Source organism: Columba livia, chromosome 9 (genome assembly GCF_036013475.1).
Source record: "Columba livia isolate bColLiv1 breed racing homer chromosome 9, bColLiv1.pat.W.v2, whole genome shotgun sequence".
Taxonomy (NCBI): Eukaryota; Metazoa; Chordata; class Aves; order Columbiformes; family Columbidae; genus Columba; species Columba livia.
In genome coordinates, this window is record NC_088610.1 from 21,190,452 (window position 1) to 21,208,136 (window position 17,685).

The 17,685-nt window shown below is 46.0% G+C and overlaps 1 long non-coding RNA gene across 1 annotated transcript in view; it reads left to right on the forward strand.

Moving 5' to 3' along the window:
- Positions 1-17,685, forward strand: part of LOC135580200 (uncharacterized) — a 40,315-nt gene that overhangs the window by 1,967 nt on the left and 20,663 nt on the right. The window contains exons 2-3 of the long non-coding RNA XR_010474512.1: positions 4,639-4,748; positions 10,477-10,585. This is a non-coding gene — a long non-coding RNA (uncharacterized LOC135580200). The remainder of the gene's footprint in view (positions 1-4,638; positions 4,749-10,476; positions 10,586-17,685) is intronic.

The window sequence follows — 17,685 nt, forward strand, 5'->3', positions numbered from 1 at the left end:
ATTAGATGCAATCCCTGGTGCTGCGGTGGGCCATAAAGGTTTTATCCGCGGGAGCGCGGAATGGGCGCATTACTCACAAGCGGCAGCAGCGTCGGTGAGTTATGCGCCTCATTCCCCGTATTCACCCATAAAAACTTTATGCTGCGCCGCGCTGTGACGTCTTCTCTCGATCTGGGATTCATCAGCTCTAATGGTGGATGGATCGGGCCCTCGAGTGAAATGCGGCGGGTGGAGGAACATGAGCCCTGACTCAGCATCGCAAACACTTGGGCACCTATTTAAATCCCCCAAGCTCAGAGCTTGAAGAAATGACATCTTCGCTATGGAGAGATGAGAAGGGTCTAAACTGACCTGTATGTTATTTTAGCTGCTAAAGATGTGGCGTAATGTAAATTTTAAGTCCGGTAACTCATTCTGGACAACACAGGTGATGGTTAGAGGTGTCCCACTCCTAGTGCCTCATCCACGGTGCTTCTGGTGTGGAACACCAGCCCAAAACCTTCCGTTTCCATGGCTTTTGGTGATGGGGGGAAGCCCAACATGGGGGAGAGGGTTTGGAGATTGTAAGGCTGTCCACGAGACCAGTAAAAGCGCAGTAACATCAATTTCCATCATGTACCTTTGGAAGTTTGACTTCTTACAGGTAGAATAAACAGCAACCAGCCACCAGCAATCACACCATAATCCAACAACGCACATGCCAATAAATTATTTAATACCTGTTAAGTCAAAATACTTCTTGTGCTTTGTAGAATCCAGATGTTTTACCTTCCCTGGAGATCAAAAAAGAGAAAAAGTATCATTCTAGCTTCTGTAGATGGAGAAAAATCCATCCATCTCTCCAGCTGTGTATGGACATTTGTGGGCATGGCATGGCCAGAATTTGGCTGTCCTTTGTGGCTTTCATGGCCAACAAGACGTGGCTCTGAAGGAGCGCCAACATCAGAACCAAGGGAGATGATAACCAGGCACAGATCGGAGATTTCTGGGGATATTTAATCTGGGTTGGGATGTCTTGAATGAGAAATGAAGATGCCAGAGATATTAACTGGCCAGGGTTGTTAACGTTGGGTTTTTGATCAATTCCAATGTGTGGTAGATGGTCGCCAAGACACGGACTTGGGTCTGGAGTAGCTGCGAAGGGCAGGACGCCCCCCTAAATCATGGGGGTCCAAAGGTCTTTCCTGAAGCAGAAGGATGTGGGAAGGACAACAGGAGATGCTTTGAGGTGGGTGGTCAGACACCAAGGTGATGGGCACAGCGCGTGTACCAGACGAGGGGACAAAGAGATGACAAGAGGGTTGGGGTAGTAGGGAGGACAGCGAGGCTTTGGTGCTTCCCTTGTCCCTTGAATTTGGGATCCTTTGGATGCACATCACTTCCCCCTCCCCTCCAGAGCCGTGAAAACACAAGGCTGAGAGCGAGCAGCTCATCATCAGTGACATTAATTAATAGCTGAATGGCACAGAGGCGCGAGTATTGCCCCACAAATGAAAAGCAAATCCCAGCCAAGGGAAAAAAAAAACAACCCGGCAAAACTGTAGCGATTTCTACTCGGTTACCCTTGAGATTTGGCTCCAGATTCAAAGGATAGGCAGGCAGAGAGGGAGGGTGGGAGGAGGCGGGCGGGGGGGGTTGGCTCATATTCTGCTGTGACCCAATTCCATACAAAGCATCCTGTAACAAAACACGTCTCTATCTACAAAGTACAAGTAATCTTTGTTTTCAGTACAATACTTATCTGCATTTAGACCGACGATGGCAGCGCTTGGCTTATTTTCATGGATCCGGTTATCCTTTTTATCCCTGTGAGCGTGTGTGTGTCTGTGTCTCCTCCTCTCCATCCTCCTTGCTGGCTCTTGTGCCAATGGAGCAGGACTCGTAGGGTGCTGTGGGACATGAGCAGAGGTGCAAATGCTCAAGGTCAGTGCCAATTAGGGGCTTTCAGGCTGCCCCAAGTTATTTGGGAAAAGGTGAGCTCGGGATCTAGTCTTTACAGCATCTCACCACATCTTGAGGAGCCCTTGGGGTGCCACCAGAGAAAGGGAAATCACAGAATGTCCTGAGCTGGAAGGGACCCACAAGGATCATGGAGTCCAACTCCTGTCCCTGCAATGACAACCCCACAGGTCACCCCGTGTGTCTGAGGACGGTGTCCAGTCTCTTCTTAAGAAAACACTGTCAGGTTGGGGCCGTGACACCTCCCTGGGGAGCCTGTTCAGTGTCCAGAGCACCTCTGGGTGGAGAACCTTTTCCTCATGTCCAGCTGACCTTCCCTGGCACATGTTCCTGCCATTACCTACATGGGACACCAGTCTGTGACTTGGGAAATGCTTCTGCTGCCAGAGCTGCTGCTGATCTGCTACCTGAGCCTCTGCATCACCTCCAGACCTTTGCAGATCCGTCCCTGCTGGGGACTTTTGGAAAGGTGGGGCTTCTGCTGATGTATGGACAGCACCTCCCAGTAAAGTGGCCTTGTCTTGGTAGAGCTGTCTCCAGGCACTACTGGAGAGCAAAGACCACACTGAACAGTGTCTGAGACACCAGACCCCCACAACACAAGGTCACAGAGGGTGGCCTGACGCCAAATCTGACTGTCCAAGTCATAGAATCATTTCGGTTGAAAGACACTGTTATGGTCATCTACAGTTGTGCCAAAGGGTGATGGTATGTCCACAACTGCCGTCATGGTTACCCTGTGCTTCCAGTCTCGCCTCTTCAACTAGTATGAGTGAGTTTGGAAGAAGAGTTTCTCTCTTCAGATCACAAAGGAAATGGGTTTCTAGTCTAGAAGATACATCACAGTGCAAGAAGTCACTGGGCTCAGAGCCTTCACACATATACAGAGGAAAAGTCCCACCAGAGGAGCCAGCCCTGGGAAATTCCCTGATCTTGGTGGTGCCACAGGTGAGACTGGAGAAGTGCAAAGCCCCCTCAAAGCTTTTAAACCCCATAAATCATGGCAGGACTGTGAACGGTTGGGTGCAGAAGCATCGACTGGGCTCCTCCGTGAAGATGCCACCACCTGAACCCATCACGCTGCCCACCAGCCGTTCTGCCTTCCGGGAAGCATTTCTGCCGCCTCCTTCTTATTGCTGGTGTTTCCGAGCGCCCGCACAGTCCTCATCGGGAGGTTTCTGCATATTTTAGGAGTTTCCCCCCCCCCCCATTTCGCAGAGGGGTAATGAAAACATGGAAAATAGAAGTGTCCTGGCCAAGGTCACCCAGTAGCACAGTGAAAATCAGCTGTTGAGTGGGATTTTCATGTGATACCAATGAGACTCATCTAGAGAGAAACCATAACCATGAAATAAGGTTGGAGGGTGTAAAACTGTTAAATATACAGCATATACTGGTCTGAGGACTTTAGAAACATCTAGGTGGCTGTTTGAGGGCTGGCCCAGGTCTGTGATGTTGACTCCTCTCTATTCTTTAAATCCTGGCCTTGCTTCTAATTCTTTCTTACTTTAGTATTTTCTGTGTTCAGCTGCTACTCAGTTCTGGTTTTGTTTCTTGTATTTAATCCTCGGTTTTCATCTGAGTCCAGTCCTAGAGACTATCTATGTTTTAAATAAGAATAAGAATACACCCCAAATGTAATACGTGTAATTCCATAGTAATCATGTGTTTTACAGGCAGTTGACAAATTTGCTCAGCTGGAAGTAAATAGACTCATCTCCCTCCACCTCTGCCGCCAACAGCCTCTGTTTATTTGGTAATCAGTGCGACTTCCTCCCCAGAGAACACCCTGAATTGGTGCTGATAGGCAGATGACTCCCTTGTTCTGGTTTTTCCACGTACTTCTGTATTTCCAAGTATTTCTGGAGATTCTTCACTCCTTGAATTGCTTGCCGGCTTTTGGGAAAGGGTCTCTAAGCTCTTCTTTGCTTCGGCTGCCCCATCGAGGAAATAAATAACAATATTTTTGATCCTCTGCTTGTGTCTGGATAGGCATAGAAGTGATGGATGGAGTTAAGGCTGAATATAATTTCCAGCTCAAAGCTCTGCTCGACAAAGGAATACGTTTTCTGGCCATAAATGGGTGTTTTCAGTGTGTTATAATGGTCTGGTCAGGTTTGGAGATCATCTAACGAAGCGGTTCTTCAGACCTGGGAAAATCAGCTGCTCGTATTCACGCCGCTATCAGGGTCGTCTCTCAGATATTCCCCATTGAATCCACAGCCCCTCCGGTAGCTACAGAAATAACATCAAGGAGATGTTTCTATTCATTAAATGAAGAAAAAAAAAGGCATTTGAGGGCCTTTTATTATGATTAGTGGTCAATAAAACTTCTGTGTTATATAGTTTTTACAGGAAGATAGCGTAGACTAGAACTTGGAGTGAAAATGACAGTTTAGAATATTTTTTTATTATATTTATTTTGCTTTTTTACTATATTTTTTACTATACTTATTTACTGTATTTTACTATTTTTTGGTTTTACTACAGTTTTGTTTTTACTATGTTTAAAATGCTCCAACAAGCTCTTCAGGATCTTTTATTTAAAATAAACCAGCCTTCTTTTGGTCTTACCAGCGCAGTCCAAAATACAGCTAGAAATGCTATGTTGAAACAATTCTCAACCTGGTTCAGCTCCCTTCTGCCTAATTCAATTTGTGGTTTCTTTTTTCCTCGTAGGTTTTTGACAAAAGAAAGCAGATCGCTTAGTTCATGAGACACAGACCATGCCCATGGCCCGCTGCTGCAATCTTAGTGGACATTCCGACTGATCACATTCTCTCTTTTAGGTAAGACTCGAGATCTTTAAATGCTGCATTTTATCCTGGGTATATGTATTTTTTTGCTTCACGATGTGGTTGTCAAAATAAGGGCGTTTGTGGATATAGGCGGACAGATCTGGGGAAACGTTCATGGGCGAATAATCCGATCCGGGTGTCGGGTAAACAGCGAGCTAAGAAGTTGACGACACATCCTTGATAATCCATTAAATCACACAAAATAGCAAATACAACTGATTCTGCTGGGCAGAAAGTGAAGAAATGAATTAAAATGTTCTCAAGCTGAAAAGGAGAATAAAGAAGAGGAGAATTGTCATGAAATTTCCCAGAGCAGGTGACCTTTTTCTTTAGAATTTCCATATATTTTGACTTCTTGTGGCAAAAACTGCCTGGTAACACGTTTCAGTCACTTGGAACTGAGTGAGTTGGGGCTGTGAGGTGAGCAGGAGATAGTGGTGAGGAAGAGGAGGGTGAGAGGAGCCCATGCCCGTCCCCAAGGCCTTGGGCTGGATCACAGCTGAGCACGACATGAGCAGGAAAGTGGTTTTAGATCTAGACAAACACAATCTTGCTGGAAAGTCTCACCTGGAGAAGAAGCAGATGGGATGGGGAGAAGGAGAAGTCCTCCTCCTCATTGCCTCTCTGGATAGTCTTCTGCTGGCTGAAAAGTTGCTGATAAAAAAAGAACAATAAATTGTTCTTCGTGTCTGCTGAGGGTAGGAAGAGAAGTAACAACCCTGAATTGCAATGTGGAAGATTTAAGTCAGATGCTCAGAAAAACGTGCTGTGGAGAAAAATTTCCTGTGGAGGTGGCGACATGGCCAGTAGTGGATGTTTTTTGGCAGAGGCTGGGTGAACATCCCTCAGAGATGCTTTACATCTGCGTGGTCCTGCCCTGGGCAGGGGGAAGGGGTGAAATTCTTCATCCTGAGTCCTACATCACCAAAGCCTTTTGGGGAATATGTTCTGGTGCTGGAGCAAGCCCTGGTCAGACAGATCCATGGCAGGACATGAGCTGTTGGCACACAGGTGTCTGAGTCTCTGAGAGAAGGGGAAATGCAGAGTCTGCTCAAGCAGAGCACAAAGGCACCGGACACTTTGTGCTGGGAGGTGTCAGGGTCAAAGCAGCATCTCAGAGCCCTAGGACTTCAGCTTTGTGCCCAGACCTCCAGAAGGACAGACAGATAAGACTAAGCATGAGGCCACCAGGCCTGCTCACTCATCTGCTGTGGAGATGACAGTCTGTGGTGGCCACACTTCACTAGAGGAGGGTGTCAAGAAGATGCTCTGGAGTGCAGAAGAGTTTTCCAAGGATCAGAGCCTCCAAAGACCAAGGACTAGAGCCTCTGAAGACCAAGGACTAGAGCCTCTGAAGACCAAGGAGTAGAGCCTCTGAAGACTAAAGACCAAAGCCTCCAAAGACCAAGGACCAGAACCACCAAGGACCAGAGCCTCCAAAGACCAAGGACCAGAGCCTCCAAAGACCAAGGACCAGAGCCTCCAAAGACCAAGGACCAGAGCCTCCAAAGACTAAAGACCAGAGCCTCCGAAGACCAAGGACCAGAGCCTCCGAAGACCAAGGACCAGAGCCTCCAAAGACCAAAGCCTCGAAAGACCAAGGACCAGAGTCGCCAAAGACCAGAGTCTCCAAAGGCAAAGGACCAGAGCTTCCAAAGACCAAAGCCTCCAAAGCCCAGAGCCTTCATCTCTAAATTTCACCACCAAAAAACCCCATTTCTGCTCCCCACAAACCTGGTGGTGGTTTTCATCTCTCTTCCCCCCACAAGTTGCTCAGACACGTTTCAGCGTGGGTACAGACAACTGTGACCGCAGTGCCTAAAAATCTAGGAGGCGTTCAGATATGGAACTGTTCTGAGCCGTCGGCATCCACGTGCAGGAGAAGGGACCAAGACACGCAAGACGTTCCGTGTCGCTTCTCCCCACCGCGCCGGCATAGGGATGCTGGGAATAAAGAGCTGGACCAGTTTTCCAAGGGGACAGAGCGAAAGAAGAAAGAGGGCGGCAGGGGAAGGAGGGGCTGGCGAGAAAACGGGAGAGAGAAAGAGAGAGACAGAGAGTGCAGGGAGGAGGGGAAATGAAAGGATATTATTTTTTTTTGTATCTGTCATTTCCCTGCTATCTCCCATATGACTTCTTAATCCATCAGAATGCTGGGAAGATAATGTTTTGGGCGAAATAACATGAGAGAGAGGATAGACTCCCAAGGACCAATATCTTTATTGCTCGGAGGATAAACGGATTATGTCAGCCATTTTCTGTTGCTGACAGCTTTTCTTATTAACCGATTTTATTTTTTAATCTTCCAGGGAAGAAATATGGTTTTATGTCACAATAAAACGCCGGTCACATCTAATTCTGCCCTCAAACAAACAGATTTCTGAAAGCCTTGCAGAGAAATTTGAAATAACTTTAAAGAGGGGGTTTTTGGATAAAGTCTTTATCCAGAGGCTTGTTCAACCGCAGTGTAAAAGGTTTAGAGAGAGTGAGAGAGGGAGTGAGAGAGAGAGGGAGGGAGGGAGATGGAGAGAAAAGTCCCTCACAGTTGTTTTTCCCGGTTGATCCCTATTAAAAGAAACTCTTCATTGTGGTGTTCTCAAGGAAATACAGCTCAGACGAAAGAGTCACATGAATGTTAACAAATATGGCTATTTGTGTGGCTTACGCGCTGCGCGGGGCTTAGAGATGTTGTGCGTGACACTCAGAGAATGAAGGAAGCAATCATTAGCATCCCAGCAACCTGCTTAGCCGCCCGCTTTCATACTCCCCCTTTTGATCTGACACTTTTTTCTTCTCCCCCTTCAGTTTTGCTGGGATTACCGCAGAAGATGCTAATAAAGTCTCCTCCGCGTTGCAGGCAGAGCGATAAGAAAGTCCTCTCCGCCGAAACTTGGGAGTTGCAAACCAAGCAGCCTTTAGGACTTGTTGCTGCCTTCCCAGCCCAGACCTGAAAGTGGGGAGGGGTTTGTTTAATTCTCGTTTCTTTTTCCTGCCCCTCAGAAATGATTTTGCAGACAGATCCTGAATATTTCACGTATCCAGCATGGGTCCATGAAGGCACCAGCCACCGCCCCGAGGAATTAGAACCCAGCAGCACCTCTTGGTGGTGTTTTTTTGACTGTTAAGTTCATGCTGTACTGGGTCCTACATAAATATGTCTTGGCAGGCTCTCCCCGTTCTAAAGAGCTTACAGCCTGAACACAAAAACAGAGGCATTAATAGCTTTTGTTTTACTCGTGATGTGCCGAGGCACCGAAAAATGAACAGCCTAGGAGAAGATTTCCCATCCTTAATCATTAGTAAAAATCAATAGTAAAATACCACCCTCCTCCCCACAAGGGTGGTGGGGAAAGCGAGATGAGGATGCCCATCCAGCCTTGGTCAGTCAAGGATCTTCATCATGCTGAGATGGACCATGAATAACATCTCAGATTCTTATAACTTGGCTCCAACCCCCCTAATTCTACTGTGCTCTTTTTTTTGAGGTGTTTGAGCCCCAAAATCCTGGCTGTGCCCCCAGCCAGTTCACTGGAGACACAGGGTTTGTGGACAGAAAGACACATCCTGTTACAAAAGCGTGTTTTTTATTAGTAGAAATCAGTATTTAGTAAAGAAAACTGCTTTCCCCCCATGTAACATCGGTCTTGGTAACAGAAAAATGTTGGTGGACAAGGCTGGGAAGAGTAAAGATGATTTGATCCCTTGTTTTCTGGGCTAAACGGGGGGAAGAAGCACGGAAAGCTTTATTCACCACAAACGACCTCACCAAATATTTCATTTAATAGTTTGCTGCTGTGGTTTCTAAAACTCACATGTTTCCCTGAACTGACCCTCACCATCAATGGGTAAGGCCAAATTTTAGCTTGTTGGAACTTCTATCGCGGAGGGTTAGGAATATACCTTTAAAAATATATATCTGAAGCATGGCATCCAGAAACAAGTCTATCCCAATTATGATGAATTATGCTGAAAGAAAACAATCTTTCCTGGTGTTTTCTCTTCCTGCAGATATCTGTTGAACTGAAACTTATTAAACTAGCGCGAAATTTTCACCTCCCGTGGCATTTTCACACCCAGGGAGGTGCAAACAGCCCACGTAGTGCAGGCTACACCGCAGTGAGCGATTAGTAACTAATAATTTACTCGGCAAATTCCAAATCTTACCAGAGCCTCTTCCTCTTGATCTAAAAGCATTAAGGCACTTGAGTTTTTATTTTGTTCTCCTCCTCCAACATAGCTTGGAAATGTATTTAAGTAGTTGTATAGTCAACCATCCTTGCGGGCATGCACAATACGTCCATTTAAAATGCATAAATTTGTCTTGAGTGCTTATATGAGTAATATGACTATCTCGGTTTTCTGTTGCTTATGCATTTTTAAATACTGTAATATATACTGCACCAAAATCCTCTCCCTCCAGTTAATGAAGACTGTAATATCCATTATGGTTTACACCGTTAGAATAGTTTGGGTTGGAAGGGACCTTCATCTAGTCCAACCCCCTGCCCTGAGCAGGGGCCACGACATGGTCTAAAGTCTTAATGTTTAAATTGCTTTCAAACTTGACTTTCCCCATGCCAAAAACCCAGCCAAAGTAAAAAAAAAATAAATAATGAAAACCAATGAGAAAATGCCCCTGTCCCACCAGAACTTATCCCAAAACACAAAACCCCAGACACACTGTCGCAGTCCATTCCATGATGGACTCGTGATGGTTCTTTTAGCTTGATCTCAGAGCGCAAAATTAAGGCGACCAAAATGCCAAGGGGTTATAATTCAATCAAGCAGTGTTACTTTATTCATTTGCCCGTTTGCGGCACGCGATAGAGAGAGTAAGGAAAAGAAAAGGGAAAAGAAACAGGGAAAAGTAAAAGTAAAGATAAGAAAAATTAGGTTGCATTTATCACTGGTCCAGTTCCGAAGGTGCCCCGTCTCTGGTCCCGTGGAGCCCTGCTGGTCCCCCGTCGTGGTTCGGGATCCTCTGGTGGGAAGATCTTCAACGTTGTCCATTCTGGAGTCATCTTTTATGCTTCTTCACCCCCCCTTGCTCCCATTGTTTTAGATCAGTCTCCGCCTTGATTTCGCAATCCAGGCTCGTACTGCGCGGGCTCGAGAGATTCACGCTTTCTTTTGCCAACGCTTACGTGTCCAGCATTCAGGAGTCTTTCTCTGGTCCATTGGGTGAGCTCAGGACCCTTGGTGAGCTCCTGGGCATGCTCCTTGTCGTTGGCCATTGTTTGGGGGAGCAGTTGGGGGACACGTGTGGCTGAGGCTGCAGGTGAGATCACATTCTTCTGGACGGCAGCTATTGTCCCTGGGTCGAAGAGACCCTTGTAACAATAGCCTTCAGGAGGCGGGGGCTGGTTTGGCTGAAGCAGCAGGCGATGTCCACACAGCAGCCATTGTGAGCAGCAGCCCCCCTTTATCGGAGAAACCAGTGGAACACAATGCTGCTCCTCGGGCCTCTCTCCAGGTCACTGTCCATGTGTTCTTTCTGTCAGGGCCTCGGTTCTCTCAGTTCTTGATGGCGACATTCACGCAAATACTGCTCCATCTTCGGGCCGACTCTCACGCACACCAAGATGAAGAATGGTATTTTTGACAATACAAATCCTTTTATGTACTGTCCCACGCCCGTAGCAGGCTCAGCGTGTTTTATTACAGACTTGCTTTCCACGCAGAGGTGAAAACACTTATTTCCAACTCTATATTTTTGCAGATCCTCCACTCAGAAGTGGACACCATCTCCTCTTCCCGCTGGAGCACAACGGACGGAGCCTTTGGACCAAGCCTAGAGCTGGGGATATCAAGTACGGAAGTGAAATGAGGTGAGTTATTTGGGTGTCTGACCCAGGGTCAAAATATTTACTGCTGCCCTTGGCCCCTGGCTGGGGCTTTGATGAGGTTTTTGGGGCCATCCTGCTAACGAGCCCCCATCCTGGGCTGCACCGTGTCCCTGCATCAGGCAACAGCCCCGGCTGAGCAGAGAACAAATAAAGCCACATTAATCCCAGTTCCATTAGAAACACAGAAAATAAATAAATGCTGTTTTCAAATGTGGGGAAAAAAAAAAAAAAGGAAAAAAAAATCAATAGGGAAAGAAATATTATTTTTAATCTTCTAAGAGGTTTTTACAAACAACAGGGAGGGGAAAAATTGAAAGCCGTGAAAAAAGACTTGCCAATGTCCTTTTAACCTTTATTTATTATCACTCAGTCCACATCAGCCCCTGACTGCAAGATAATTTGGAATTTCATTTTAATTTCAATGTATCACATAATTCAACACAGCTTTCCATGATTTTTTTTTTGTACTGGAAACTTTAAAAATCTCTCTATAGGAAATGCATCTAAAAAAAAAAATAACTCTTCTGCAGCAGTTACTTAATTTATAACATGAAAAGGGTTTGTGCTAAAATATGATAAAAATAAAATCAACAAACTTCAAAAAAGGAATATTCCTTAATAACATGCTTTAGCTTGAAGGGTGCCTGCTCCTCTGCTTTTCTTTGGCTTTGTCTACTGCTCGCATTAGAGTGCGAGTTATTTTGAGACCGGCTTTTCTGGAAGCCGTGTGTGGCGTGTTGTTCAGTTGTGTTGAATGGAGTGGGTCTGGCTGTAGAAACGGGAGGTTGAGGTTGGATGTGGGGAACAATTTCTTCCCCAAAGGGCTGTGGGGCCTTGGAACAGGCTGCCCAGGGCAGTGCTGGAGTCACCATCCCTGGAGGGTTGGACAGACAGACATGAGGTTCTCAGGACATGGGGCAGTGCCAGGGGTGGGGGAACTGTTGGACTTGATGATCTTGAGGGGCTTTTCCAACCAAAATGATTCTGTGATTCTGTGAAGGCAAGTGTAGGGTCCTGGTCAACAACAAGTTGACCACGAGCCACCAATGTGTCCTTGTGGTCAAGAAGCCAACGGTACCTGGGGTGCATCAAGAAAAGTGTGACCAGCAGGTCGAGGGAGGTTGGAGGTTGTTCCTCCCCCTCTGCTCTGCCCTGGTGAGGCCACATCTGGAGTTGGGTCCAGTTCTGGGCTCCCCAGTTTAAGAAGGACAAGGAATTACTGGAGAGAGTCCAGTGCAGGGACACAAAGATGCTGAGGGGTCTGGAGCATCTTTGTGCTGAGGAGACACTGAGAGAGCTGGGGCTGTTGAGCTGGAGAAGAGAAGCCGAGAGGGATGTGATCAGTGGGATCAGTAGCTCAGGGTGGGTGTCAGAGGATGGACCAGACTCTGTTCAGTGGTGCCCAATGCCAGGGTGAGGGGCAACGAGCACAGTCTGAAACACAGGAGGCTCCATCTGAACATGAGCAGAACCTTGTGTGCTGGGAGGTGCCAGAGCCTGGCCCAGGCTGCCCAGAGCGGGTGTGGAGTCTCCTTCTCTGAGACATTCAAACCCGCCCATGAGATGGGATCCCATGGAAGATGCCTCTGCTTTCCCTGGCCCAGATCTCCTGTTGTCCTCAGTGTCACTTGTCCAGGATGACAGTGACATCTGTCCATCCCTCCAGCTCCTCCAGGCAGCTGGGGGCAGAGCTGCAAACAGGCTGGGGGTCCCTTGGATGCTGCTCGTGTTGGGCTCTGTTGCCTCCCCTCCAGCAACAAGATCAGGCTTAGGTCCAACTTAGGAGAACGTTGCCTTCTATGTGGGTGGGCATGTGCATCCGTATCTTGACCCATGCTCAGAAAAACCGTCAGAAGACATGGGAGAGAAAAAGCTTCTCGATACAGACAGTCTACTTAATGAATATCTCAGCCTTGGGCTCCTGGAGCTCCCTTGATCGCATCATTTTTCTTGCAAATCATGCCTAATTTGTAAAAGAACTTCCTTGGGTTCTTTCTCTTTTTACTATGTTTTTATTTTTAAAATATTCTAGAGCATTAATTTACTTAATAGGACCTCTTGCAGATGTTGCATTTTGCCTCAGATCTTGGGACTGGCTGTGGGCAGGAGGAATCTCATCTGTTGCTGTCAGCTTCCCTCCGCAGACATGTTTATCAAGGGGCTCCTTACGCGACAGTTGTTTGTCCTCCAAATTGCCTTGGCAATGAGTAGAAATAGACAATAAATGGTGTCGTAAAGAAAAAGCTACGGCCCAGTCGTCCCCACAGCGCTCTGGAGGGTGGTGGCTGTTCCTCCACAACCACAGAAGAAAGGGTGGTAATTAATTGAGGTGTGATTGTCGCTCTTGGTCGCTTCTCTGTGTGTCTCCCTTGGCTTTGCAAGGAGCTGGAGAAGCTCTGCCCATGTCTGGCTTGGAATTAGTGCTTAGCCCGGCTCTGAGCACTGAGGACACATCAAAATCACCAGCTCAGTGACAGCCAAGGGCTGATATCTTGAGAATCCTCTGTTTCCCCAAAAATAAGACAGGGTCTTATATTAATTTTTGCTCAAAACGATGCGTTAGGGCTTGTTTTCAGAGGATGTCTTATTTTTCCATGAATAACAATCTCCATTTATTCTTGAACAAAAACCCAACATTTATTCAAATACAGTCATGTCATCACCACATTCTATTGCAAATTAATTTTACCTTTTTACACGTATAGCTGTCTACACACTATTTAAATTGACTTTTTTTTTAGGAATTGTAACTAGGGCTAATTTTTGGCATAGTGCTTTTATTTTGAGCATCCTCAAAAATCATGCTGGGGCTTATTTTCAGGGTAGGTCTTATTTTTGGGGAAACGGGGTAGCATTTCTCTCTGCCTTTGCATCTGCGCTTGTTTACTAGTCTCAAAAATACTCACAGGAAAACAGACCTGGACTGCAGGTAATAGAAAGAGACACTAAATAATCCCCCCCCAAAATCCCATGGTTCTGAAGGAGCCCCATTCCTCAGCCACATCGCAGAATTATCCATGAGCAAACCCCTTTTTTATTTCATCCAAAACCTGTGGGAAAACGCATAGATTTGGTAGGTATAAAATGAAGTCATTTCAGTGTTCAGATATTCCTGGTGCCCCCATCAGCGAGACAAGGAAGGTCTGCAAAACCTGAACTTTTTCTTCATTTTCTCTGGATATTTTTTTTTTGCGCCGGGGAAAATGTTTTTATAGTCAGAAGTCTATAAAATTAATAAGGAAAATTTCAGCTCAGGAGCTGCCGCGCTTGGGCCGGATCAACCTGCACCAGCCCCAGCGGAGACGGCAATTTCACGCAATTATTACACGCCAGGACACGCGAGCGCGAGCGACCGGTCTGGGAGCAGAACAGCAAACTCATCATGCCCTATTTAGCAAAATATTCACTACCAACGTGAAATTCTGACCCTTACATTTTATTAAAAGGATTATACCTTAAAGCAAACTACTTCAGTCCCTTAGCTGGCTCATTTCTGGGGAAACTTTCAAGGCAGTTTTGAGGACCGTGGCAGGATGGAGATGAAACAGTTCTGCTTTTACATCTTCTTCTAGCTCTCTCCAAACGTGCTCAGGTCCTTTTCTTCCTTCGCTGTGTCCCACCTTGTGGTGTAAACCACAATTTTCAGAGGAAATGTCCTTTTGCGTGATCTCATCTCGCTTTTAAGCGGTTAAATAGGTTGCTATGGGGTCAACTCTTCTACTGGTGACAAGGGACTCTGGAAAACCAGAGAAGTGACTTAAAGGCCAGAGGCGCTGCAAAGGCAATTTTACCCTATAGTCATTTTTTCATCCGTTCTAGCTCATGGTAAAAATACACCATTTTTATTGTATAGGATTGCATATGTATGTCGCAAGGAAGGGGGGGTGGGCCACATGTTGGGGTAGATTTGATAGAACAGCTTTGTGTCAAATGAATAGGTGGGTTTATTATAGACTTCCCTTGCTCCAAGCTTCAGATGAGAGAAATCCCATAATCCCGCCCTGCTTTAATACTGGATTAATGTGGATTTGTTAATAAAATGCTAGTGAAATGGAGAATAATTTGTAATTAACTCAAACTTCTACTCCCTGCATCATTTTGAATAATTTTTAATAGAGATGAGGAGCAGTTTCCACTGATGATCACGCTCCAGCAGAGTGGGAGCCCTGGTGAAAAGAGAAAACCAAAACCACTGCAATAGAGCAGCTCGAGTTCGGGGCAAAATAAAACACCCAGACAAAGTTGAAATACCAGCCACAGCTTTACAGACCTGGGGAGCTGATTTCTGTTACCAGAACCCTGTTTGGATCCAAGATGTCAACGCTTCTGAGGTTAAAAACCAAACCATTACACCTCAAAACAAGGAGTGCCCAAGCAAACAGGTGTTACAATGAGCAAATATAATATGAAGAATACAGGAAATACTTAGCAGGTATGGCAGATTTAGAATTGCAGTGTGAATACTGCCCAGCGCCACCGCCTCAGCAGCATGAAAAGACCACACATTGTGTATGTGGATATCAGACGTGATACTCTGCTGATCTAAAGTCTCTATAGGCAGGCAGAGATTGAAGATTTGTCCTACCAGATCAGAGCGCTAAGCCATCCATCTCCAAACCCTGCCTCTTGTGATCGTTAAAAAATGAACTAAAATGGTGAATTAGTTCATGGAGAACCATGCTGTGAAGTAGAAGAATGGTGGAAGAACGAGGCATGGAAGAGGCATTTTTTACTCTTGGATAATTTTTGTGAAGGTTTGCATCTTTTGTAGTTATTCATAAAAATGCACTGGCTCTACCGTGTAAGATTCCATATGGATGCCATCCAATGGAGGGATGGGTTGGGAGAAGCACCGATGGGAGGTGAAGGTGACATGGTCTTCCAGGAGCTACTTGGGAATCAGGTCTTCAGTGGACACAGACCAACCATATCCCCATAGCGAGAAGCTGCTGTTTATTTTTCCATGGCTAAACCAGTTCCCATGAATAAATCTCTGACAGGGCGTCAGACAAATCTGCGACAGCGCAAACGAGGGAGAATGCTTCAGAGGGACACGGAGAAAAATCCCCTCACCGCCTTAAGCCTGACAGACTCACCTGATGTCACAGGTCACCGTCAGCCACCGCGATCACTCATATCAGCCTGGCTTTGACCGCCTCACCCAGAGCTCTTATCACCACCCGGAGCAGCACTTTTAAAACTTGCTGATAATTGACCCTCGGCGCAGCGCTCCCCTGGGATCAGACTCACTTACGGGGGGCACATCAGGCAAAAAAGCCCAGGAGAGCGGCATTTGTCCTTCATCTCCCTCAGCCATGGGTACAACTGGCTGCCAACATCGGATAACAAAAAGAAAGATGACTTTTTACAGTTACCTCTATCCTCGAGGCTACGTTATTTTTTTAAAGGACTCATAACCTATAGTTAAGAGTTGGTATTTAAGAGAGGATTTGTTTCAACTCTCTGTTTCTTCCCCAGCTTTTTCAGGTTGGAAACATTCCACATTCCAATATAAATGCCTTAATGTTATGAGTACAAAGCTCAACGACTCACAACAGTTGGTGATATCCCCTCAGTTTATTAATATAAACCTGGCCAGCCTGCCTGCAGTTCTGGGCACCACCTCCTGTAACAATTATGTCTCTAACCTGTCCCAGCTGCTATTTCAGCAAGTTCACTCCTTGTTCAGGGGAGAATCAGTTCAACTGGTTTGCCTTTATTTAAGCTGCAGATAAAGGTCTCTGTTTCAGGTGTGAGCCTGCTGTGCTGTTCTTTGATGGGATCCTCAACTGCTTGGACCTTGTATTGGTGAAGAAATACCAGCCAGACCTAGAGGGTTGTGTGGGGTCACGCTGAGCCCCTGGATTTGTTGCAAAATGACATTGGGGGTCTAAGAGCTCTTAATTATTGGTATTTAACTGTTAGGCACCTTGCACAAATCTATTAAACTATTATTATGTTAACTATTCAACCATTATTTTAATATTACTAGTATTAATATTATTACCTTAACTATTTAACTAGTATTATCTTAACTATTAGCGCTGAATTGTTAGACACAGTGCACAAATCTGTTCAACTGCCCCTACCCTTCAAAGGCCTTCCATGCTTTCCCTGCTCTTGATGACATCAAAAGTTGGTGGGGTTTTTGATTTTAAATATGTATGTGGAAATAAGCAATCTTGAGAAATACTACCCTGTTTTCAGACTTGCATTCAAGTGAAATTTCCCTGTTAGCTGTGACCTGCATCCCTCCCTCCCCAGGCTCTGGTCCCCAACCCAGCTGGGGTCCTGTGCTCCAGGTACCTCTGCTGCTCCCATCGGCTCTTCAGAACATCCCGGACTTCTAAACTCTGGACCTTGGCAGAACCCAAAGGGAACAGAAACCATTCCACTAACTGCTGTGGACCTCTCTGCTCCTCGAAACTTGAGAACAAGCTATTTGGTACACAGCTGATCTCTGCTTTCATTGCTGCTCCCATTGTGCATTGAGGTTAGACGAGGTATTTATGTCTCTCAAGTTCATCTGGAATCTCGCCATTTAATTCGGATCGTTCTTACTTGTACCTTTGTTGTCTGTATTCTTCATACTTTTGTTGTATTCTGGGTTCTTTCCCCTTCCATTCTGGCCCTCAGGTGGTGAGTCTTTGTCCAAGACGACTGTTTTGAAAGGCCTGGAGTTTGGATGGTATCATAAGAGTGTCAGAAGTGCTTCCTCTTGAATAGAGGCAACTTTGTATAGAGAGATCTCATAACCTTTTGTTAGGCCAATCAGTGCAGCTGGAAGGAACAGACAAGTATTCAGGCATACGAGCCCTTTTGTACCCGTCCAAAATTCACATTACCTTTGCTTAGAACAGTTATCAGAGCATTTACACAAGATGCTCCCTGGGAGGGGAGACAGACGCTCTGTCCACTGAGAGACAATTTCCAGGTGAAAAGCTTCATTTCCATCCTTGTCCTGTGCTGAAAATAAGGATTTGTTTGCTTTTGGGGTTCTGCAGACGCTGGTGGGGTGTGAAAAAGGATGTTAGAGCTGGGTCTAAAACAGGATCTTCTGGGCACAAAGCTAGTTCAAGGAA